The sequence below is a fragment of the Castor canadensis genome, chromosome 3, assembly GCF_047511655.1.
Source record: "Castor canadensis chromosome 3, mCasCan1.hap1v2, whole genome shotgun sequence".
NCBI classification, from domain to species: Eukaryota; Metazoa; Chordata; class Mammalia; order Rodentia; family Castoridae; genus Castor; species Castor canadensis.
In genome coordinates, this window is record NC_133388.1 from 53,047,109 (window position 1) to 53,071,309 (window position 24,201).

Below are 24,201 nucleotides of genomic sequence, written 5' to 3' on the forward strand. Positions count from 1 at the left end.
TTAAAATGGCCTGTCACCTAGAGAAGTCAGGAATTTTAGAGTTGACCAGTATCACTCTCTACTTAGTCTCCTCTTGGTGAGAATTTTTTCTGGATTTTGAGTCGAATCTCCATTTTCTTATTGATAGTGGATAATATATAACTATGAGATTTGAAAGTAAATTATGGAAACTAGGAAAGTAAGCTAAAGAGATCGTTTTATAAACACAAAACAACAGATCCTAATATTTTAAGCTATTCCTCCATCCCCTTCCTACATATATCTAGCTAATCATATAATGAGGATTCTAATACCTGGAAAATGTGATTTAAAAGTTTTTTTTCTCTTTCCTTACTGAGAAATACGCTTTTATTGAAATACAGAAGGAACAAGAAAAAATAGGAATTTAAGTTAGCAAGTATCTTTCACTTTAAACTGGGAACTTCGTTTCATTATGAGACATGGAAATGATTTTTTTGCCAGTTCGTTCTTCTTTTAACTTGATCGAAGGCTATTCCATGTAATGTACGGATTTCAAGATCAAAGGCCAAAGATCAAATGGGACAAACTAAGGTACAGTTGATAGAAAATGATTGTTACTAAAATAACAGGTGGTGGGGTGGGGTGTCCCTTGCCTGTAATCTCAGCTACTTGGGAGGGAGAGATTGGGAAGATAGTGGTTGGAAGCCACCAAAGCAGAAAGTTAGCAAGACCCCATCTCAACAAACAAGGTGTGGTGGTCACTGCGCAATCCCAGCTACATTGGAGGTTTAGGTAGGAGGATTTCAGTCCAAAGCGGTTCCAGGCAAGAATGCAAAACCCTTTTTGTAGAATAACTAAAGCAGAAAAAGGGCCGGGAGTATTGTACTGGGGAGGAGGGGAAGACATGGTAGGAAACTAAAACTGGACCTGAAAACAGTCATGTAGCTCTGTTGATGAAGTTGCCAATGAAATTACAATTAACCACATATGTGTTAAACTTTGCTTCTCGCTTATGTAACCTGCTTGCAAGGGTGTATGACACCAGGCCCCTTTGTTCTCCGGGCGCAGCCACGGATGTGAATCCCTGGGTCACTGTTGGCACACTAATGAGTGTTGCTTCCTAAAAAGCAGCATCAGGTTTGAACTCTTGCTTCAAAGGCCTCTTGCTTCCTAGGCAGGGGTCTACCACTTGAGCCTCTCCATGGTTTATGTTTTCTCAGTACTTCAGCTAACGTGAGTCACCATCCCCTTGTTCCCAGAACAGCAAAGAAAGGAAAGGTTCTTCATTTTCCTTCCTGCAGGTCTAAGTTCGGGTTCCTCAGAATCTTAGATTCACAGGTATTTTTATAAGGATTTAAGAAAGAAAAAGAAGTCAAAAACATATCCTTTGCTCCTAGGACATTTTGCATTTTCATTTCATGTTAAAATCAGAGCATTATGTTTGTATTTGGGGAGGTCTTTTAAAAATAATTTCAGCTCCAGATCTTGGTCCTTGTGGCCTTATCTCCATCCCATCATGACCTACATCACAGAGCTCCCTCTCCATTCTCGCTTTGCCAGTCACGCACAGCCACCACCCTGCCGTGCTGGCCTGCCTTACAGTGCCTGTGCTTTATCTCTTCTGATCCAAACTGGATCCTAATGGGGGTCAGGAAGCAGGCGAGGAGGAAGTGGGAGGGAAAACGAGAGACATTCATAAGAAACGGTATAATCATGGCCATCACCACCAATGTGCCGCTGGTGCTTCTCATGGCCACCCCCATCCCTAGAAAGAAAGGTGGCTGAGAGCTCTGCTGCTCTGATGTTTCTCACTGGCCACCATGCTGCTTGTCTTCCCACTGTCCACACCTGTTTCTCACCTTTCTCGCTGGATTTTCTACTCTCTGTTCAACAATGATCCTACCATTCTTCTCTCTTGGGATTATATCTGTCTTTTGAGATTGGTTAAAGATTACTGGTCTTTCTTTTTTTTTTTTTGTATTAATAACCAAAGGAAGGTAGTCTGGAATAAACACAATGACAGTGTTGTTTCTTCCTTGTCTCAATTTTCTGTCTTTCATTTAGACCAGGTAGAGAAAGACAGAGGATCTCATATCTCATTTCCTGTACTGTCAACCCTGGTTATGCGTAATGACCCCTGGGGGCCTTTTACTAAATGCCAAGGCTGCCTTCCTCCACATACTGACTTAAAACTCCAGGACTGGGACCCAAAGTGCGTGTCTTTATAACGCTCTTAAGATGATTTTGATTGGCCAGACACTGCTGAGAGCAACCCTTCTACAAAAAAGCACTAAAAAGAATATTCATCTCTAATTCCAAGAAAAAGAAGATCTGGTGTAAACAGAAAAAATTCCTGGTCAGCGGGACCCTGAGAGAGCACGTGTGGATGGGAAGAGCTACATGAGAAACTGGGCATCGGGCCTAAACCAGCCCTGAGGCACACTCCTGGCACATTACAGGAGAAACACAAGCAGATCCTGCTTCAGTGGGAGCTGGCGTCACCTTCCCTAAGAGAATGTTTCAGGGGCGTTCCTCTGCAGAGGCCTTTCTTTATCAGTCTGCTGGAGCTGCCATAGGCAGTGGCACAAGCTGATGTTCAAATAACAGAAATTCACATTGTCACTCAGGACGCTACAAGTTCAGAGTCAAGGTGCCAGCAGAGTTGGAGCTTTCAGAGGACTTTGAGGGAAGGATCTGTTCCAGGCCTCTCCCCTAGCTTCTGGTAGCCTCAAATATTCCTTGGCTGGTGGAAGACCATGTTTCCTTGTGTTCACATAGTCGCTGTGTCTACGTTTGCCCCTTTTCATTAAAGCACCCATTGTATTGAATTAATGCTGATTCCAGTATGACCTCATCTTTATTCGTTGTATCTTTAATGATCCTATTTCCAAATAAGGTCACATTCTGGGTCAGCAGGGATAGGAATGCAATGTAAGAATGGGGAAGGGGTGACATATTCCAGCCCATACTAGGCACGGTTTTCAGTACTTCAGTGGTGCCCACATGCGTTGGTGTATCTGTGAGATGAAGAGAAGGAAGGGATCTGGTGTTGCAGGGAGAGGAAATGGGCAGGCTGTTTGGGTGGGGAGTGCCCAGAGGACTGAAGAGAATGGAGAGACCAGGGGGCATTAGAGGGGGGTTTATATAGGAAGGCAGAGGGGAGTTGTGTGTCTCTCCTCCCTGGTCTTTTCTTTTGTGGGCCTCTAGCCCTTGTAGGATGGGAATAAGAATATGCTAAGCCAGGGAAAAGGCTACAGAAGCCATACAAGAGAAAAGGAGAGTCAGGCAGTTCACAGACCCAAGAAGAAGACCATGGAAGTGCAGGACAGTGGCTCCTGACCACTAAGGGACAAAAGAAACTCCCTACAATTTGCTTTTAATATCATGAAAATTAGATTATTTAATTTTTAATCAAAGAAGTTTTAAATTGCAAATGAAATAGTAAAAAGCTAATTTATTAAAATCCTTTTGCCACAGTAAATATACTATTATGAATACACTTTTTGTGCTGAGGTACTTGGGTTTGAACCTGGGCCTTGCTCTTGCTAGGCAGGTGATCTACCACTTGAGCCACACCCCTTGCCCTCCCTCCAGCCTGTTTACTACTATGAGGAAATAGACATAATAAACCTATTAAAAAATAATGAACAAAAATGTCTTTGGCTCTGGAGGCTGAGGGTCACATCTGGTGAGGTCTTACTGCCGTGTCTTCCCAGGTGAGTGTGAAATGGTGACAGACCAAGTGAGCCAGTAGGAGGGTGAACCTGTAGCCTGAACTTCTTTCACAATCAGGGCCTGAGGCTGGAGCCCTGACCTCCTGAACACATCCCATTAAACCCCGCCTCCCAACACATGCTTGGGAGGTCACATTCAGACCACAGCAGTAACAAATTCTCTCCATTAGTCAATACAACTAGCAATCAATGATGGCATAGTAGATGAGCAAATCATGTAGAAATGTGAGTGCAGTCCTACAGAATTCATGATTAAGACCTAATAGTGGAATCTGAAAACATTCGGACATCATATTAAAAATGAATACCTACCGAACATTTGGATGTAGTTAATGGCAATGATGAAATGTTTTTAATAGATTTCTAATTATTTCAGTGAAATCCTATTCCTTTGAATCACTTAAAGTGATTGTTAACTAAATGTAAAGACATATATTCCTGAAGAATTCTGGAAAATATTTGAAAACTCAATTTTTGTAAAAAATTATTTGCGTAAATTAATAGTACAAAGGGTTTCATTATGATATTTTCATTCATGCATGTAATGTACTTTGATCAAATGCACCCCACCTACATCACTCTCTCTTAACCTATGTCTTTTCTCCCCTGTTTTAATGTTTTTAGGGCTCTCACGATGCCATTTTCAAACATATGTACTTCTTTCATACTCGCTTGCCTTCCCCCTCCCCTTTCCCCTCTCCCACAACAGTCTCCTTTTACAATCATGTCATCTTATTGTTTTAAATATAAAAATACAGCAAAACCACGCTGTATTTGTCTTTCCAAGCTTTGCCTTAAGTCCAGATTTGTTAGGACTATTTTTTTATGTCTGGATGTTGTGAAAAAGACAGACGTGCTGGTTTAAGTAAAATGGGGATAATAGTTAATACTGGCTTTTGTATTGAAGTAGCACAAGTTTTCCGGCAACGCTGTTTTTTCTGGTCTGATAATACGTAAGTACAAATAGCATCACTGTCAAGATTTATAGATCCTGAGAAAGGACAGACAGCTTGCCTAACTCTGTGAGTCCTTAGAGCTGTAATTCAAACTGCTGAGGGTTTGTGTCACTTAAAATGGGCTTTTGATTTCATCCCTGTGTTTATCTAACAGGAGGGAAGACTTTGAGAGCCACGTTCAATTTTTAAGCAATGTAGTTCTTTCCACAAGCAGTTGAAGACACCACTATAAACCTAATTATATGGAAAGACAGGTATATCTTTACATAATGGACCGGATTTAAAATATGCACTTAGAAAAAGAACTGAGTTTTCAGCAACCACAAATAACGTTTCTTGTGTTGGGCAGTCCCCCCCCCCCCCACACACACACTCTGGTCTGCTGTTTGTGCTCCTGGGCTCTCTGGCTCTGGGGATGGCCCGCCTCTGCCTGGTGGGCCTGGTGGATGGGGGACTTCTCTGAAGATACAGAAGATGGTCAGTGGTCCACTTCTGAATTAATGCTTCCTAGCCAGGCAGAGCACAGCCAAACAATTGAACGTATATTTGATACAGTGTTGCCTTTACTTTTTCATGACTCATGATATTCATTTCTTGCAAGAAAGATTTGACATGTTTTTAAAGAAACCTCAACTATCTGCCTTCAAGAGGTAAAATGATTAATTTAGGAACGTCTGTGATTTTCATATGACCTTGTTAAGTCTCAATGTTTCTTGACAAATTAAGCTTTTGAAGATAAAAATCACTTTTATATCCAAAAAGGACTATTTACAAATATTTCTGAAACATTGGCTCTCTGCTTGGGTCCTGTGTCTGGGGAAGTAGTTTTTCTTTTGAAAATTCACTTTCTGGCCCTCTGAGGACCTTGCGTCTGGTCAGCTCCAGGAATTCTTCTTCAAAGGCTGTACTCATTCACATCTGGATTTTGTAACCACGTTAAAAATCCCCTCAAATTCTCTTGAATAGGAAGTTGGTAATTTGAACATGAAATTCATTTTCCTTGAGATGACTTCTAAATAAAGAGAATAACTTTTGTAGTAGAAAGGCTGTGGTTTCAAAGTTGCTAAAATAATTCAATATCTTGTTTCCGTTCCTATAGGAAATGTCAGAGTAGAACAAATCTTTAATGTCATGAGTAATCTGTAGACTGATGAAATAGATCAAATGATCCATCCCTGGGCAGTGAACTTTGGTTTTCATATTATATTTTCACTCATTTGGAGGTAAAAGAAAAGTATTTTTGAATAAAAAGTAGTCACACAAGCTAAGGTAAAACGTGAGATTCAGACTGTCAAAGGTAAGGTTTATGCACATACATATTTTGTGAAGTTGTTTGACATTTTGGTTGCAAATACCTAATGTGATTATTTCTTTGGGTGCTAGGAAGGCTTTGCGGTTCCGTGCTCAGATACCAAACGTGTGCAAGACAAGGGTTCAGTTTCCATTTGAAAAGTCTATAGGATCATGATGTTCTGACTGGAGGCGTGACTCAAGCAGTAGAGCACCTGCCTAGCAAGTGCAAAGCCCTGAGTTTAAACCCCAGAGCCAACACACACACATACACACACACACACATCAAGATATTCAAGAGATCAAGATCTTGTTGGTAAAGCAAAAAATGCATGCATCCATAGCATCCCACAAAGGTACTGCTTGCTAGGATAATGTGTCTTACTGGTAATTAATATGAATTTTTAAACTGACCACTTATTAAATTAATATGAACTGGACACTGTGCTAATTGTCTCTTTAATTTGCCTAATTTCCTACTTGTTTTAGCAATGGCTTTGTTTATACCACCAATTAATCTATATTTTATTAGATGAGAGTTTGCTCTATTCATTCTGTGAGTTTTTCTGTATATTTTATTGAGTCATTTACTGTAACCAGTCATTTCATCCAGCATCACCTAAAACCAACAAGGTGGCCAAATCATGGGGAGGAGGGAATTTCCATTCATTTAAAAATAGGGAGGGTAGTTAGGTTGGTTTTGTCCATTCATGTGTCCTCCAAAGGCCTAGAGGCAATGTTCATTCCACTCATGGAATGGAGAACAGCTAGCATTGTCACTAACATTTCTCATGAAAGAAACTAGAACTCCTTGGATATGTGACACATTCCAGATCTGAGGCAGGAAAGTCAGAAGAAAAATTAAGAATATTTTATAATCCAGAATATCTTATCATATTGGGAAGGAAGGAAACAAAGTAGAGACAAATCAAAAAGATTTCTAAAGACTGACCAGCTTGAGCATCAAAAATTATTTGAGAAGCATGGCACTGGTGGCTCATGCCTGTAACCATAGCAATTTGGGAGGCTAAGATCAGGAGGATTGTGGTCTGAGGCCAGCCTGGGCAAATAGTTCACGAGACCCCCCCCATCTCCAAAATAACCAGAGCAAAATGGGCAGGAAGTGTGGCTCAAGCAGAAGAATGCCTGCTTTGCAAGCAGGAAGGCCCGAGTTCAAACCCCAGACCCACCAAAAAAGAAATAGTAATAATTTGAGCAATGTTTGAAATATCATGTGGTAAAACCCTTGAGCCTACAATATTTTTTTAAAAATCAATGATCACCTTTGGAGAATGCTAAAACACTAACTCAATATGAGATAGGAAATAATAGAAGCAAGCATTTATTTTGCCTTCTCCATGTGAACTGAATTCCATCCAGTACATGCAGAAGGAATTAATCAAAAGTGATCAGAATATCACCCCTAACAAAATAATGGATATTCACTGCTAAAATGGGAAGGGGAAAGAATAATGAATGAATTATTCTAACAATACCTAGACCTACAGATCAATCCTCACACTACCTTAGAGAGCCACTGTGTTCCTCCTAATGCAATACACAGGAAATTCACAGCGCCACCTCAGAACCTAACTCACAAATCCAGAAGAGGGGCACCTTTACAGGACAAGTGACCTTCAAGAGGAACTGTTACAGATGAAAAGAAAGCTTTAAGAACCTACCAACAAAATTCAAGGAGTGGATGTTCTGGGATCCTGATTCAAACAAACCAACTGTAAATTAGGAACACTTTTGAGACAATTGGGAAATCTGAATATTGAATGTCTATGAGATGATATTAAGTTTAATAAGTATAAGGAAATTAAGAATGTCTTTTGGTATACTTATATTTAGGAGAAACAACATGGTGGTTACATAAAACCGAAAGAATGCCTTGTTTAAGCAGGCACATACATATAAATGGAAGACATGATATAGTATCTGGGATTTGTTGAAAATAATCTAGTATGGTAGAGTGGCTCAAGTGATAGAGCACCTGCCTAGCAAGCACAGTGAGGCCCCGAGTTCAAACCTCAGTGCACCAAAAAAACCCAACAATAACAAAAACCTGTTTGCCTGGGCTGGTCTTGAACCTTTGTGTTCTTGTTCTCACCCTCAAAGTAGCTTGGATTACATGTGTGAGCCACTAGCACCCAGCAAAGTAGATGGCTGGTGGAGTAGCTCAAGTGGTAGAGTACCTGACTAGCAAGCTTGAGGCCATGAGTTCAAACCCCATGACTTTCTCTCTCTCTCTCTCTCTCTCTCTCTCTCTCTCTAACTATATACATACATATATATATATATACATATAGTTGCCAATATACATATATATATATGTATTGCCCCTATAAGGTGTTGAACACACCTAGCTTTGAGATCCAGCCCCTGAAAAAGTCATTGGGATTCCATCCCTTCCAGGTGTGCACAGGACATGGGCGAGCTTTTTCATCTTATTGGTAATCTCTTCAAATACCTTTCTCTCATCATCAATTGTAAACAGCAGTTACTCAGATTGGATTTTCCACACACTGCATCCTCTGAGGCTAGCGAGTAGTCCAAAGCCAAACGGTTTGGTAGGTGGCTGGCATATTTTAGTTTGCTGTTTGGCTAATATGTTGAGGGCTTTAGCTGTTTCATTAGTTATAATTTTAAACCCTGCCTGAAGAAAGAAGGCCGATGGTGGCCAGCACACAAGCTCCAAACCAGTCATTGGGAAGGCCCGCGTACGCTCGTCCCCACAGATCCCACATCGCCCCTAGACCCCAGCGCTCTGCCCGCAGTCAGACTATCCCAGGCTACTGCACGCTCAGGGAAGTTCGGGTGAGGTTGGGGCTCTGTGTGACTAGGAGCCCCCACCATTGAGTCTTGTGAGTAGCCTCATTGTAAAACTTCTGTCCCAAAGAGATCAAGTCCCCTACCAGGTGGAGAGCTGGCCTCTTGGACGGGGAGATACAGTAATTCCCAATAATAGAGGTTTTTAGGAGCTAGACACTCCCCCAGAGTCTGGGGAAAGAGGTTTCATTAAAGGGCTCTGTGCGTTTCTTAGCTCTTTTGCCTCCCCATGGCCAGTGGTCTCTCATCTTTGTTGCCACACAAACATAACACAAAGTTACGTTTGGAGACTCAGCTAGTGAGAGGAAAAGGTTTTTGTTTTTAACCGAGATAGGAAACTTTGTATCTCCTCATAAAAGGAGTGAAACACCTGGTGTGAGGAGCTCTCAGGAGTTGCAAAGTACCAGGGCCTGTTTGCTTTTCATTGATTAACATGGCAAACTTTTTCACAACTTCTCAGCCTGTTTCATTCAGGTTAAAAATGGTGAAATTTACAGGGTTACAGGCACCAAGAGTGCAGTCAGGGGTTGCTCCCATTTTCCATGTAAGGTATGGAGCTCCCTTTTAAGCCAAGGTGTGTACCTTTTACAACCCCCATAAGGGCAGTAGAGTTGTTCATAGTACACACAACTGGATGTTCCACTGTCATCTTTTGGGCATATATACTTGTCATTTAACCTATAGGTCCTTTTCCAGGCTAGCCCCCCACAGTTGCCCCAAGGCCTGGTGTTTTCAGTTATTGTGGCACACACATCAAAGCATAAGGACACAGGTTTGTTGGGGTCATTAACCCAGGTGTGGTTAATGAGCTTCCCAGTGCTGGTGAAGTGTCGGACCTCTAGCCATTGCTCCTGAGGCTGATAGATGGGGTTAAAAGAGATTTACTGACCATCATGAAAGCACACTGAGTAGGTGGTGTGGTTGTGGGGGCATGACCCAGCCATGGTCCCTGCACAGAAAGAAAAAGTATGAAAAACCAGAGTTTTCGTAACAGCACTCCCCACTTGGGTAGTGCACATACATGTGTCACAGTCCAAAGCCTGTGGGTCCACAGGTAGAGAACTGACCAAGATTAGCAAGAAGAATATACTGAACGGACTCATCCTCAAAGGTGAGATGGGCGACTCCTCAAGCTTTCGCTGTGCATAGACTAGTCAGCTTCCAGAGTGAGTAGAGCATGGCTAATCTCTCATTGTTAGTCTCCCGTTGGAAAGCAAAGATGGATTGGCTCACAGTTGCTAAGTGGATGCAGAAGAATGCATCTTTTTAGTCCAAACATGAGAAACAGGTCGCTTCTCTTAGTTTTAGGGCCAACAAAGTGAACAAGTTTGGAGCCACCAGGTGCAAAACACTGTTGCTTGATTGACTGTTTGGAGATCATGCACTGGGCAGTAATTATTGGTGCCTGTCTTCTGGACTGGCAGTAAGGAGGTACTCCAGGCAGATTGGCATGGTCTCAAGATTTTATACTTTAATGGCTTCTTTTTATTTCAACAGTCCCAGTAGTCATTGTTTTAGTCAAAAGAATTTTGCAGTTGTCCTCCAAGACTTTGTAGGCCAGAGAAGAGGATGAGCTGTCAATGACTGCCATATGTCTATGTAGGGGAACTAATCAGGGTGACCTGGTGACCCTGTCACTACCTGGTAAACTCTATGAATGATGATTTCTTGATCTACAGATCCCTCAGAAAGCCATCCTACTTTAAAAGGACACAATCTATCTGACAGAATTTTTCAAGATCTTGGGGAGTGAGCTTTACCCTGTAATCACCTGTATATCCTTTTATTACGTTTATATATTTTTATAAATGGTGTTAAATAATTAGACCCTATGTAGATCTGAACTGTGAAGAATATATACTCAGGCTATAACAAAACATGAAATTACCATTAATAAAGTTTAAATTAGCACCCCTCAACTTAGGCCAATGTAGCATATAAAAGAGGAATTAAGTTAACAATAGTTTTGATGTTTAACCTACAACAAAAGCTATATGTTTCCATTCTTTTTTAAAGTTGTCAATCATGTAATATAAAGCAGTCTGTTTACTTTGGTGCATTGTAAAGGAGTCCATTTACTGTGGTTCCCAACTATATTGAGACAAAGCACAAGAGGATCAGGGAGTTTGGACATGAGGTGAGGGGGTCCTCAATTTCTGACGTGAAGGGGAGACAGACAGCTTTTGCTTCATCTGTCCCTAGCTGTTGTCCTTGCAGAGATTTCAGATGCCTTTTGGCCATAGGAAGTCTGATAAGCCCCAGATGGGCCCCAAGGGGGGCCCTAGGCCAAATGAGAATGTCCCTGGCCTCTGGGAGTGAACTCCGCACACCATGTGACAACTGAAGTCATACTTTTTTCATGCACTCAATTGCACATCACACATTCATCCAACCCAACAAACCTAGTCTGGAAGGTATCCCACCTTCCTTGGGAATAATCACGAAAACCAAAGAACCAGGTTCAGGAACACTAGTGGTACCTAAGGGGTGATCAAGCCCCTCCTCCCTCCTCTCATGGAGGGGCCTATTCTGATAGACCCAGATCCTACCTGTTTCAGATGGGTGCTGCTCCAAATTTTCCTGGTTCCTGAGGTCTCCACCCAGGTTCTGTTGCCGTGTACAGACCGGAGGCCTAAGACTGTGGGAGGCTTCACTAGCCATCTGGACTAAGTGTCCAGAGGCACACATGGCAGAGGTGTGTCCCCAGGAGCCTAGCCACAGGCCCCACAGCCAGGGAGGCAAAAATGCCAACTTTGGTCTCTCCCATTCATGGCCAATGCACCAGAAATGTTGTGGGAACAACAAGGGAAACAAATGTCACCAAGACCATTTTTACAGGAAGCAGGAAGTTTATTATGCTGGCAGACTCAGGGGAGATAATTTCTCAAAGCCCTAAGCCCCAAACAGTGTTAGAAATTGGATTAAATACTTACAGAGTTTGCCCCTCATCTCCCCGTAGAATGTGGTCACAGTTACTGGAAACACTGCAGGCTAGCTGGAGGCTTGCAACTTTGCAGAGCTAGCAGAAAGCTCTTTGTAGACTCAGAGTGGGGAAACCAAGGTGAATACCAGGCACAGTAAATCCCAGAAAAATAGCCAAGCTGGCCCCAACAACACAACCACAAAAGGGCACCTCCAATGGGGCATTAGTGATTGAACATTTTATTCCTTTCCCCAAACAGTAACCCCTGGTTTCTAAGAGTACATGGAGTTGTCAGGCTAAGAAGGAGTGTCTCTATTACCAAGTCATTGATTGTTTAGAACATCAACTCAAGGGCTTGTATCAGCTGTTTCTGGGTGAGGTCACCTATTTCCTTAAGGTCTCTTCACAGGACCTTCACTAAAGGGGGTGGACACCCAAAAAGAATTTTAAAAGGGGAGAGACCCATCCATTTGGTGGGACTTGACCTATCCTGAGCAAACCTATGGGCAGTAATTGATCTCACTGGGTGGCGCTCCTGGCATACTTTTTTCAACTGTAATTTCAGAGTCCTGTTTATGCATTCTGGTTTTCCTGTACTCTGGAGCAGTAGGCTGTGTGTAGCTTTTAAGTTATTTTTAATCTTTCAGTCATTAACTGTACCACCTCAGTCACAAAGGCTAGCCCATTGTCTGAGCCAATAGACACAGGTATTCCAAATCATGGGATGATTTTGTTTAACAGGCACCTGGCCACATCTTGGACTTTCTCAGTCAAGTGGGGAAGGCTTTCATCCATCCTGAGAAGGTGTAGACAAATACCAGCAAATATTTACAACTCGTCCTTGTTGGGGTTTGTTTCTGGCACACACCCTGTACTTTTCATGCAGTCTTACAAATGTTGGAGAGCTTGGGGACATAAAAATGCTGGCCAAGGTGGTCTCAAGAGCTGTCTATCCTGAGTGAGTTCCTTCATGGAACTGTTTGTCAAATGTGGGAGCCAGTGATGCAGGTATGACAATGTGGTCATCAATAAACTTCCACCATCCATTCAATAGAAAATTCCTCCTTTAATCTCAAACAAAGCCTGTTCTTGTGAAGTAACCATGGGTCCATTTAGATAAGGGGTATGGGAACGAGGCAGCTGTCAGTCAGTGAGGCTGGTGTTTGTCCTCCTCTGAGGGCTGTTCACCTCGCTTCCCTATCAGCCTTTCGGTAACCAGGCAAATCTCAGACTCACACTTTCATACACTCACACAGCACAATACTTCTGCCCCGCTCCTTGAACCTGAAAGACATGGTTGCACCTCCCAACAGTGCCTTACTGAGGTGTCTTTGGGAGGTGATCAGTCTCTGCTTCTGCCTCCTAAGGCAGGCCTGAATTTGAAGCTGGGTTCCTACCATTCTGGTGACCAGGGTTCCCAGGTTGGTTCCTGAGCCTTTCCAGGTTCCTTTGTGGAACCAGAACTCACTTCTTTGCTTGGCACGAGAGAGGATCCTCCCTTTGGATCAACATGGTCCTTTGGCGCATGGCATGGATGGCGTCCTGGCAAGCCAGGGATATTGAACCAGTGACAAGGAGGTGATAACACTACCCTTCAAATCCTGGGTGGGCCCCCAGAAATGTTGCAGGAGAACTCATGCAGAGACTGAGAGGGTACCAGAGCTTTTGGTGGGCAAGTACATTAAGCAACCGGCAGTGACTCAGTGCACTGGAGACCAAAGCTAAGCCACAACAAGAAAGGAGGCCTTCCTTTTATACCATTTAGAGAAGATTACAGAAATGGGTGGGGTACAGCTTGTCCCATACATAATCACATGTCATTTCATAGGCTGCTCTAATCTCTGGGGCGAGGTGACCCTTCTCTGGTCTGCTGGTGACCTTCCCCAACTCCAGTTTGTCTTTGTTTTACTGTAGGAGTCATCACCTCCCTTTCTCCTCCCATACTTCCTGCCACAGTGGGGGTAGGGGGGAAGAAAAACAACCTGTTGTACAGTGAAGAGTGTGAAGTCATTTGTTGCACAATATGTGGATTTATTTTGCCACTTTGATTTTCTTGGGTGTGTGTTTGAACATTTTCATAACAAAAATCTTTGAAGGAAGACAAAATAACATCCATTCATTCATTAGACTAATACTGAAGTGCTGGCATACATCCTAACACTGTAAAGACTCTTGATTTAACCCTTCCCTTACATAACACGGTAATTCTTGCTGGAGGAAAAAAAGATTGCTAAACAAAGCAGTTAAAGACATGAAAATGAAGCAACAGAAGAACACAAATTCAAGCAAGTAATTGTGAGTAGGCAATGGCTTTTGTGAGTTGGAAAGAGTTTTATGAGACAGACAGCACTTGAAGCCCCTCAGCTAACTCAATAGAGGCAGGCTCAATGGGCAGGCCCCCTCTAAAAGTACCCAAAGTTAGGAGAAAGCTGTCATCAGCAGTTAGCTTTCTCTCTGTGTTGTAATATGTGCAATTTGTCTTGTAGGAGAGTTTCTCACAGATTGTGTGCATTTATTTAAATTTTTTAACAAGATGGTTAGGAGTAGGAGTTTGGCTCAAGTGGTATAGCTCCTGCCTAGCAAGAGTGAGGTCCTGAGTTCAAACCACATTATCACCACAAAAGAAAAATCATTTCCTCTGCTTTCTAAAAAAAGGAGAAAACACTCACTTCATTACCAATATTAATTAAGGGGATATTTAGGCAAGGGTCTCAAACTTTAGAAGGTATATTTTCCAAATTAAGTGAAGAGATATAACAGTTTAGATTGCTGTCTTTTTATATTTTGTACCTTCAGTCACTGGGAAGGCAGGCCTCACTGAGATGCTCTGAGACCCATGTTCTGAGATGGGAGTCCAGAGTGTCCCATAAAGACCACTGAACATCATGACCTTGGCAGGTTGACACCAAGACATGGGAATTACATTTGGCTCAAAACCAACCTGGCAGTGAAGACAGCATTAGCCAAAAAACAAAACAAAACAAAAGTGAGTGTTTGTATGTCAGGCTGTGCCTGAGGATGGTGAAAAATAGGATTGATTAATACTCCTGGCATTTATGTTAGTCAGCTCTGCACCACTGTTACAAAGTATCTGAGAGCATGCCTTATAGGAGGAAAGATTGATTTTGGCTCAGTTTCAGACCATGGTCAGCTTACTCCTTTGCTATGAGTCTGTGGTGAGGCAGAACATCAAGGTAGCAGGAGTTTGTTGGGGAGCAAAGTGGCTTCCCTCATGGAGGCCAGGAGTCTGGATGGGGCACATGTCCCCAGTGACCCACTGCCTCCAATAGGCACCCCCTCCTAATAGCCCACTCAGCCATGGATTAATCCATCTAGCTACTCTGGAGACAGATCTGTAGAATCGAAGTTCCAAGTCAACCAGAGGAAATAGTTTGTAAGACCCTATCTCAAAAAGAACTCATCACGAAACAGTGTGGAGTTGCTTAAGGTGCAGTGCTAGAGTTCAAACCTCAGTACCCACCTCCCCCCACCATGGGACAAAGCTCTCTCTCTCTCTTTTTTTTTTTTTTTTTTTTTGCAAAAAGCAGGTGTAGCACAGTATTGACTTTTTTTTCTTTTTTTTTCAGTATTGGGTTTGAACTCAAGCTTGCAGGTGTACTACTACTTAGGCCACTATAGCAGTCCAGTAATGTCCTCTACATGAGTCAGACAGCAAGTCCTTGGTCAGCATAAAATGAAGTGTCATGGACTGGAGCTTTGCTAGTGGAAAGCCTTGAGTTCAAACCCAAGTACTGCCAAAAAAGTTAAATGTCATTTCAAGTACGATAGATCCCCAGTTTCTTGGAACAAAAATAATAATGGGGCCTAGAGTTAATAATAAAGAGTTTTGGAGGAAAGTGAGCAACCTTCCTCCATTAGTATTTTAGGATAGGGTCTTACTTTGATATAGAGACAAGGTATGTTAGTGTCCTATGATGATCTAATAGGGAAGTACATCCATATTCATGATTCAGTTCTGCCATTATGTAATTATGAATCAGTGAGGAAATAATTTCAATCAGTACGTTTTCCAATGTGTACACCAATGTTTTAGTAGTGTGTGAACATCTTTATCATCAGGACAAATGAGACCACCCATGTACTCAGGAGACTGAGGGTTCAAGGTCAGAGTGGGCAAAAGGTAGGCAAGACCCCATTGCAAAAAGTGGGCCTATGACCCTGGTTATGAGGAAGGCATAGGTAGGAGAATCTTGGTCCAAGGACAGACCCAGGCAAATCAAAACAAAAACACATGATCCTATCTGAAAAATACTGAAAGCATAGAAGGGCTGGGAGTGTGACTCAAGTGGTACAGCACCTGTCTAGCAAGTGTGAGCCTCTGTGTTCACATGTGAATACCACACACACAAAAAGAATAAGTGGGATCAAAGAGAAAGCATTTACACAAACACTGAATGGGGTCAGCACATCTCTTTCAAGCTTGATGGAACATGTTTATGAAGAGCCAGGCATGGTGGGGCACACCTGTTATGCCAGCACTGGGCCGGCTGAGGAAGGAGGAGCTCTAATTCCAGGCCAGCTTGGGCTTCATAGTGAAGTCCTGTCTCAAAAGAATCAAGGGAGTTCACATCTCAGTGGGAACTATCAGATTTTCAGCTGGAAGAATTTCTCAAGTGATAGAGCACTTACCTAGCAAATGTGAGGCCCTGAGTTCAACCCCCTCCCCCCCCATATACACGTAGTACTGCCAATTAAAAAGGAAAAAGAATGCAAATCCTGTAAGTATTTTAAAGATCCTGGAACTGCTCTCAGTTCTAAAATTCTTTTTTAGTCTTCCTAATGAACTGTTTCTTTTAAAAAACAAAACAATTATAAAATACCAAAGTTTGCTTCCAAGTCCCCCATTAGAACTGTTTGAGGCCAAGAACTGTCTCTTACTTACTTGTGTTGGTTCCACAGCCAAACACGTTCCTTGGAACTTAATAGAGCTCAAGCATGTTGAGTGAAACGCCACAAAAGACTTAACTGTGAAACAACCAGTTATCCAAATGAACAGGTTAAGGGCTCTCGCCTGGCTCAAGTGGTTGAATGCCTGTCTACCAAATACAAGGCCCTGACTTCAAACCAAATACTGCCAAAAATATATACATATTACATATATACATTTATAGATGTATATATTTCCATGAGTAAATGAATACTTACAAGTTAATGCTATAGTTTGACTAGTTGTGAGTTATTGGGACCTTCAACCCCACACTGCTCACTATTCTTTACCATTTGATTAATACCTTTCTAGAAAATTAAAAAAGACTCTAACAATTAAGGTAGATGCACCATTACTCCATATCCCAAATTACACACGTGAGGGTTGGTGGAGTGGCTCAAGTAGTAGACTACCTCTCTAGCAACATGGGGCCCTGAGTTCAAACCCCAGGACCACAAAAAAATAAATAAGAAAATTATGCAAATTAAGTGAATTACATTTTATAATCTCCCAGCTTCTGAATGCACACAGAAAATGTCTAAAGTTCATAAGGCCATGATGATAACTATTTTTATGATCATTCTTAAGATTGGCATTATGATCACAATTAATCACATAATTTTAAAGTAACAGCACCTTTTTTTTTCTTGCAGGTCTGGAGGGAGAACCCAGGGTCTCAGACACACTAGGCAAGTGCTCTACCACTGAATTACAAGTCTAGTCCACTGTTAAATATTTACACAGAAAGAGAAAAGAAAAATGTCTTGGGCTGGTGGAGTGGCTCAAGCAGGAAGAGTGCTTGCCTAGCCAGCATAAGGCCCTGAGTTCAAACCCCACTACTGACCAAAAAAGTCTTTCTTCATGTTAACATGGCTGATGTAATTTTGGATCATTCTTTTTACTCTTCTCAACAGTGCACAACCCTTACTTTTCATTAAATACTACAAAATATGCATTTTATGCTGCTCTTTGGCTTTCATGATTATTTTTAGTGATTGCATAATATGCCATCAAATAGATGAGATTCTTACTACAAACCACGTTCCCATTGTTGACATTTAAATCACTTTCTGTTTTCCATTGTAAGGAAACTGGCAAACATCTTTAGGCATGTGATTGTATGATAATCATTAGATCCATTACTTTTCTCTCTTTTAGTGTGCCGCTGGGGATTGAACCCAAGGATTTGAGCATGCTAGGCCATAGCTCTACCACTCAGCTAAATCCCCAGCCCCTGATCCACTCATTTTCAATACTGAGGTACAGTCTGATTTAAAGTCATCATTATTTTAGCATAGAAAGTATATTAATGCCGTACTTCATTTTTTGGCACTACCAGGATTTGAACTCAGGGTCTCAAACTTCCTAGGCAGGTGCTCTACCCCGTGAGCCATGCCACCAGCTTGTAATTAAGTTTTTATAGAAAGAGAAATAATTGTGCAGACCTGTACTTATTAACTGAAATGTTTCATTAATTGGGGAGAATGTGTCCTTCTGATGGTAAAAAGTCTCAACTACTTAACTGCTGTCATCGCCAATTTCACTGCTTGGTTTAACCTAGAAGAGCTTAAAGATAACATAGATAAATAAAATTCCATTGAAATCCCGTAACTCTTTTTGTTCTAGAGGTTCAGTTACTTTCTCTATTTCCTTCAATTTCTCTCTAATGTGCTGGAACAACTAGCATGAGTTATGAACTTGTTAAAAGAAATAATTATACCAACACAATCACTGTTAGGAAAAATGTTTTCCAAAACCCTGTATCAGGATGTGAGGGCGATCTGGCTGCGACATCTGTCACCCCATTGATCGCCAGGGTTGATTCGGCTGATCTGGCTGGCTAGGCGGGTGTCCCCTTCCTCCCTCACCGCTCCATGTGCGTCCCTCCGGAAGCTGCGCGCTCGAAGAGGACGACCATCCCCGATAGAGGAGGACCGTTCTTCGGTCAAGGGTATACGAGTAGCTGCGCTCCCCTGCTAGAACCTCCAAACAAGCTCTCAAAACCCTGTATCAGAAGAGTCAATAATTTTGGAAAAATAGTACCAATTCCAATTTACTCAGAATTTATAAGCATATTGTCCTTTAGTTCCAATTATAATACTGTATTTTTATTTTTAGACTATAGTGGGTTTGAACTCAGGGCCTCACGCTTGCTAGGCAGGTTTTTCCACTGAGCCTCTCCACCAGCCTCTGTTTTTGTGTTCGGTTTTTTGGAGATAGGGACTTGAGAACTATTTGCCCAGGCTGACTTTGAACCATGATCCTCTTGATCTCTGCCTCCTGAGTGGCTAGGATTACAGGTGAGCACTGCAGCTCCCAACTAGAAATACTTTAACAATGATAATAGCTTTCATTTATACAGAGCTTTCCAATTTTCAGAACATTTTCTCATTCATTATTTCCATTTTATCCTTAATGCAATTCCATTGGATATTGCTATAGACACATATTATCATCTCATATATATATATCACTATATATATACATATACATCACAATATATAAACATATATATGTATACACACACACACTCAGGTTCAGGCCACCATGATGTGATTTGTCAAAAGATAAACATTTAATAAGTGATTTAATCAAGACACAAATCCACTTTTAACTCTTTGCCAAAACTTTTTTTCATTTATTAAAATAACAAAGATGATATTGCATATCTGAATCCTTCCAACTAAATTTATTTGGGCATTTTTTAACATACAAGAAGTCTTTGGGCTGGCAGAGTGTCTCCAGTGGTACAGGACCAGCCTAGCAAGGGTGTGGCCCTGAGTTCAAACCCCAGGTACTGCCAAAAAAAGAAAAAAGGGGCATTTTAATCATTGTTCTTAGAAATTATAAAACTATACATGTTATGAAAATGAGATTAACACTGCTGTGTTAATCAGCTTTCCAGTAGCGTAACAAAATACCCAAGATAATGAAGGTAAAAGTAGGAAAGGTTTATTGGAGCTCAAGTCTTAGCGATTTCAGCCCTTGGTCAGGTGTACTTGTTGCTTATGGGCTGGGCCATATTATAGCGAGGGCAGGTGGTAGAACAAGCTGCTCACGTCATAGTGGTGGAGAAACAAAGAGCAAGAGAGAAGGAAGGCAAGATCCCAGTGTCTCCTTCTAAGACAAGCCCCATAGAACCTGAAGACTTCCAACTAAGCTCCACCTGTTAAGGTTCCACCATCTTTCCATAGCACTATGAGATAGGGACCAGCCTTTAACACGGGGCCACCGGGGAACACTTACTGACATCATAGCAACTGCTTTCTTTTATCTTTTTCTAAAATCTTTGAGTGTCCTCTGTTGTGTTTCTAATTTGTTAAGAGAGACACATAGTTTATTAACCTGGAGACTTCTAAGGTAAGTATTTAAGGTTTACATTAGCAAATGCCACATTTGCTATGTCCTGTAAGTTTTGATATGCATTCCTTTCATTTTCACTTAATTTTAGTTATTTCCATTTTTCATTGTAATTTCTTTTTAAATGTGAGTTACTTAACAAGGAGTTAAGATTTATCATTTTGCTATAATTTCTGTCTTTATTGAATACCTATTCTTTGAAGTGTGTTGGTGCTTTCTTCACGGCCTGATATGTGATCATTTATACCAGTCCCATGTGTGCTAGAGAAAAATGTGTATTCTCTGACTGCTGGATGTTCATTTGGCCAGGTTTGTTCATTGTTAGTTGTTTTGCTCAGATTTTTTGTATATATCCTTGCTAAAATTTTTCTTTTGCCTATGAGAGTGTGTTAAGTCTCTGCTATGGTTTGAGTGTGGTTTAAGTGTGCAGTTTAAGAGGTGGAAAGCTTGGGGGCATGGCTTAAGCAGTAGAGTGCCTGCTTAGCAATCAGAGGCCTTGAGTTCAATCCCCAATACTGAAAAAAAAAGATGGGAGGCTCAGTTATTGAGGTCATGCCCTTCGAAGGGATTAATTTACATTTACCATTAGTTTATTCCTATTCAGCCTCTCTCTGGCCTTCTGTGTCACCTGGATCTCTCTCTCTCTCTCTCTCTCTCTCTCTCTCCCTCTGTTTTGTGGAACTCGGTTTTGAACTCATTGACTTGTACTTGCTGCCACTTGAGCCATACCTGTACCCCGTGTTTGCTTTTAGTTATTTTTCAAGTAGGGTCTAACATTTTTTACAATGCAAGGCTTCATGCCACAATGTCCTACCTATTCCTCTGCCTAACAGGCATGGTGGTGCACCACCATGCTTGGCTTGTTGCTTGAGATGGGGTCTTCCTAACATTTTCACTGGGATGATCTGGAATTGCCTGACCTCTCACTTTTGCATGACTCCAATTATGATGCTGGCCTCTGTAAAGTAAAAGAGTCAGTTATTTTTTGGTGGCACTGGGGTTTGTACTCAGGGCCACATGCTGGCCAGGCAGGTGTTCTTACTGGATGAGCCACACTTCCCCAGTCCTGTTTGTGTTGGTTTTCTCAAGACAGGATCTCAGGAGCTATTTGCCCAGGATTACAGGTGTGAGCCACCAGCACCTAGTGCCAGCCAGATCAATTCTTGCTAGAGCTAGTTTACTAAGAAATTCACTAGAAATGGGTTTCAAGGACTGGAAGTGTAGCTCATGTAAGAGAGTGTGCAGCAAACACAAAGCAAAAAAAATTTTTTTTTTCTTTCATTAATGTGGGTGTGGTGGCAAACACCTGTCATCACAGCTACATGGGACTAGAGGTAAGTAAGAAGGTGGTGTTCCAGACCAGCCCTGGGAGGAGAAAAATGTGAGATCTACCTGGAAACTGAGGCATAAAGTGTCGGAGACAAGGCTCCCTTTGTGAGCCATTCTGTCTTGACCTTGCCCTGGAACATTTTGCGGTTGTTTGTCCCAACTTCTCCATCTCCAGCACAAGATGGCGCCGTCCCTGCTTCTCTTCCGGGAGTTTACCTTGCCGCCGGCGCGAACGTGCACCCTATCAGAAGTCCTATAGCAGAACCAGCCAACCAGCCTGCACCTCGTCATACCCTTCACTCCCTCAGCACATAAATACCCCTGTGTGAACAATAAAATTTTGCAGCTTGATCAGAACTCCTGTCTTGCTGTCTCCTTCGTGTCTCTTGTCCCTTCATTCTTCCCCTTCTAGGTTTGCTACCCACGCTGATGTGTCCTGCAGGACGGGACATCTGGTGCCCAACGTGGCTGTAGCTATTCCTTTGATTGCGGGGAGAACACCGTCCTCCGGGAAGGCTTGGGCCCAAGCAGAGTTCGCGATCGCCTCGGCAAACGCAACCGAGAGACAGATCCAGGAGGAGAGTGAGGACAGCGAACGGTGAGTGACCCACCCTGGGACAAGCAGTGTCGTCACATGATTTGTTTCTTTCAGGCCTCAAGGAGGCCCTCAAGACACGAGGGGCGCGTGTTAAGAAAAAAGACTTGAGGTCATTCTTTTGTTACATAGGAGATTTATGTCCTTGGTTTCCTCTCGAAGGAACCATTGATGGTAAAAGATGGCTCTGGGTCGGAGACTGTTTAAAAGACTATTATGAATCTTTTGGCCCCGAAAAGGTCCCTGTGACCGCCTTTTCTTATTGGAACTTGATTAATGACATTCTCAAAAGTGCACCCTTTGATAATGGTACTTTAAAACTTGTTAAAATTGGGCAAAATGCTATGCAGACGGCTTCCCGCCCTCCTACAGGGGTCTCTGACGGTGGAGGACCCACGGATGCTGTCAAACATCTTCAAATAATCGAGCTTTTAAAACCCCAAATCCCTGAACTCACATATCACCCCTTAATGTTGCCTAAATCTCAGATTCCAGATTTAGATCCCAATACATTAGATATTTTGGGAAGTACCTTCTCCTTGCTTAACACTTCCAACCCCACCCTTGCTAAGGATTGCTGGCTTTGCATGACCACAGGAGCAATAATGCCCATGGCAATACCTGTTAACTCCACCGTAAATAATCAGGATACCTGCCAATCTGGACTTCCCTTTAAAGTACAGCCTATGGATGCACCTACAGTATGTCTTCAAGGCAGGATGCAAAATAATTCTTGTGATATTGATGTTGGGGTTAGTTCTTTTGGAAATTGCTCATCAGTTCTAAATTATTCCTCACCCACCCCAGCTCTTTGTCCCCCCAACGGTACAGTTTTTTTGTGTGGAGGAAACTCAGCCTTCCCCAGGCTTCCAGCAAATTGGACTGGTGGCTGTGTTGTTGCCTTATTACTCCCAGATATTACTGTTGTCTCAGGAGATGAACCTCTGCCCATTCCTAGCTTAGACACCTTAATTAAAAGACATAAACGGGCAATACAAGCCTTACCGCTCCTTGCCAGCCTTGGAATAACAGCAGTTTTGGGCACAGGTACAGCTGGCTTAGGCACGGCTATACACTCTTACCGTCGCCTATCTCAACAACTTATAGATGACGTACAAACTCTATCTGGAACCATTAAGGATTTACAGGACCAAATAGACTCCCTGGCAGAAGTGGTCCTTCAGAACAGGCGAGGCTTAGACCTGCTAACAGCCAACCAGGGAGGTATCTGCCTGGCCTTAGGGGAAAGATGCTACTTTTATGCCAATAAATCAGGCATAGTACGCACCAAAATTAAACAGCTTCAAGAAGATTTAGAAAAGAGACGAAGGGAGCTATTTGAAAACCCCCTCTGGACTGGGCTTAATGGAATTCTACCCTACCTTCTTCCACTATTAGGCCCCTTGCTAGGTCTACTTTTAATTGTGATCATAGGGCCCTGCATTATAAACAGGCTGATACAATTCATTAAAGAACAAATTAACACCTTAGCCTCTAAGCCTATACAGGTCCATTATCATCGCCTGGATATGGAAGACCGTGCTCCTGAGACCTTCCTTTCAATAGAAACTCGCTAAATGCTCCATCTGGGTTTCCAAATTTTCTCTCTGCCATCCCCTCTTCTTATATAACATTCTTGGCCACTCATCGCCCATTGGGCCCTCCTCCACTGGGCCCCTCTGCTTGGGGGAGGCAGCACCCAGGGAGAGTGATCATAAAGGCTTTTCTAAATGAGGGTGCAGGTAAGACTGCAGGAGGGTGGATCCTAGGATCCCCAGACCCAAGACCTCTGTATGACATGCCCTGGTGCATGGCGGTTGGCATGCTACTAAAAAATCCGCCTCCTCAAAAAACATGCCGAGGAGATTCTCTTGAGAACTTAGCAAGGATGCTTGCTTACAAAGCAAAATGATCTCCACCCTGAGGAACTGGGCCTCTGTCATCCCCTCTCAATAAGCCAACATATTCTGGTCATGTTTGTATAAGAATAAGGGGGAAATGTCGGAGACAAGGCTCCCTTTGTGAGCCATTCTGTCTTGACCTTGCCCTGGAACATTTTGCGGTTGTTTGTCCCAACTTCTCCATCTCCAGCACAAGATGGCGCCGTCCCTGCTTCTCTTCTGGGAGTTTACCTTGCCGCCGGCGCGAACGTGCACCCTATCAGAAGTCCTATAGCAGAACCAGCCAACCAGCCTGCACCTCGTCATACCCCTCACTCCCTCAGCACATAAATACCCCTGTGTGAACAATAAAATTTTGCAGCTTGATCAGAA

The 24,201-nt window shown here is 42.5% G+C and overlaps 1 long non-coding RNA gene across 4 annotated transcripts in view; it reads left to right on the forward strand.

Moving 5' to 3' along the window:
• LOC141421572 (uncharacterized) overlaps positions 1-24,201 on the forward strand; it is a 28,517-nt gene extending 4,316 nt beyond the window's left edge. For 2 of the 4 annotated variants that reach the window (XR_012446162.1, XR_012446164.1), the window contains one exon: positions 463-24,201. This is a non-coding gene — a long non-coding RNA (uncharacterized lncRNA). The remainder of the gene's footprint in view (positions 1-462) is intronic. The other 2 variants (XR_012446163.1, XR_012446165.1) reach the window with 1 other exon arrangement.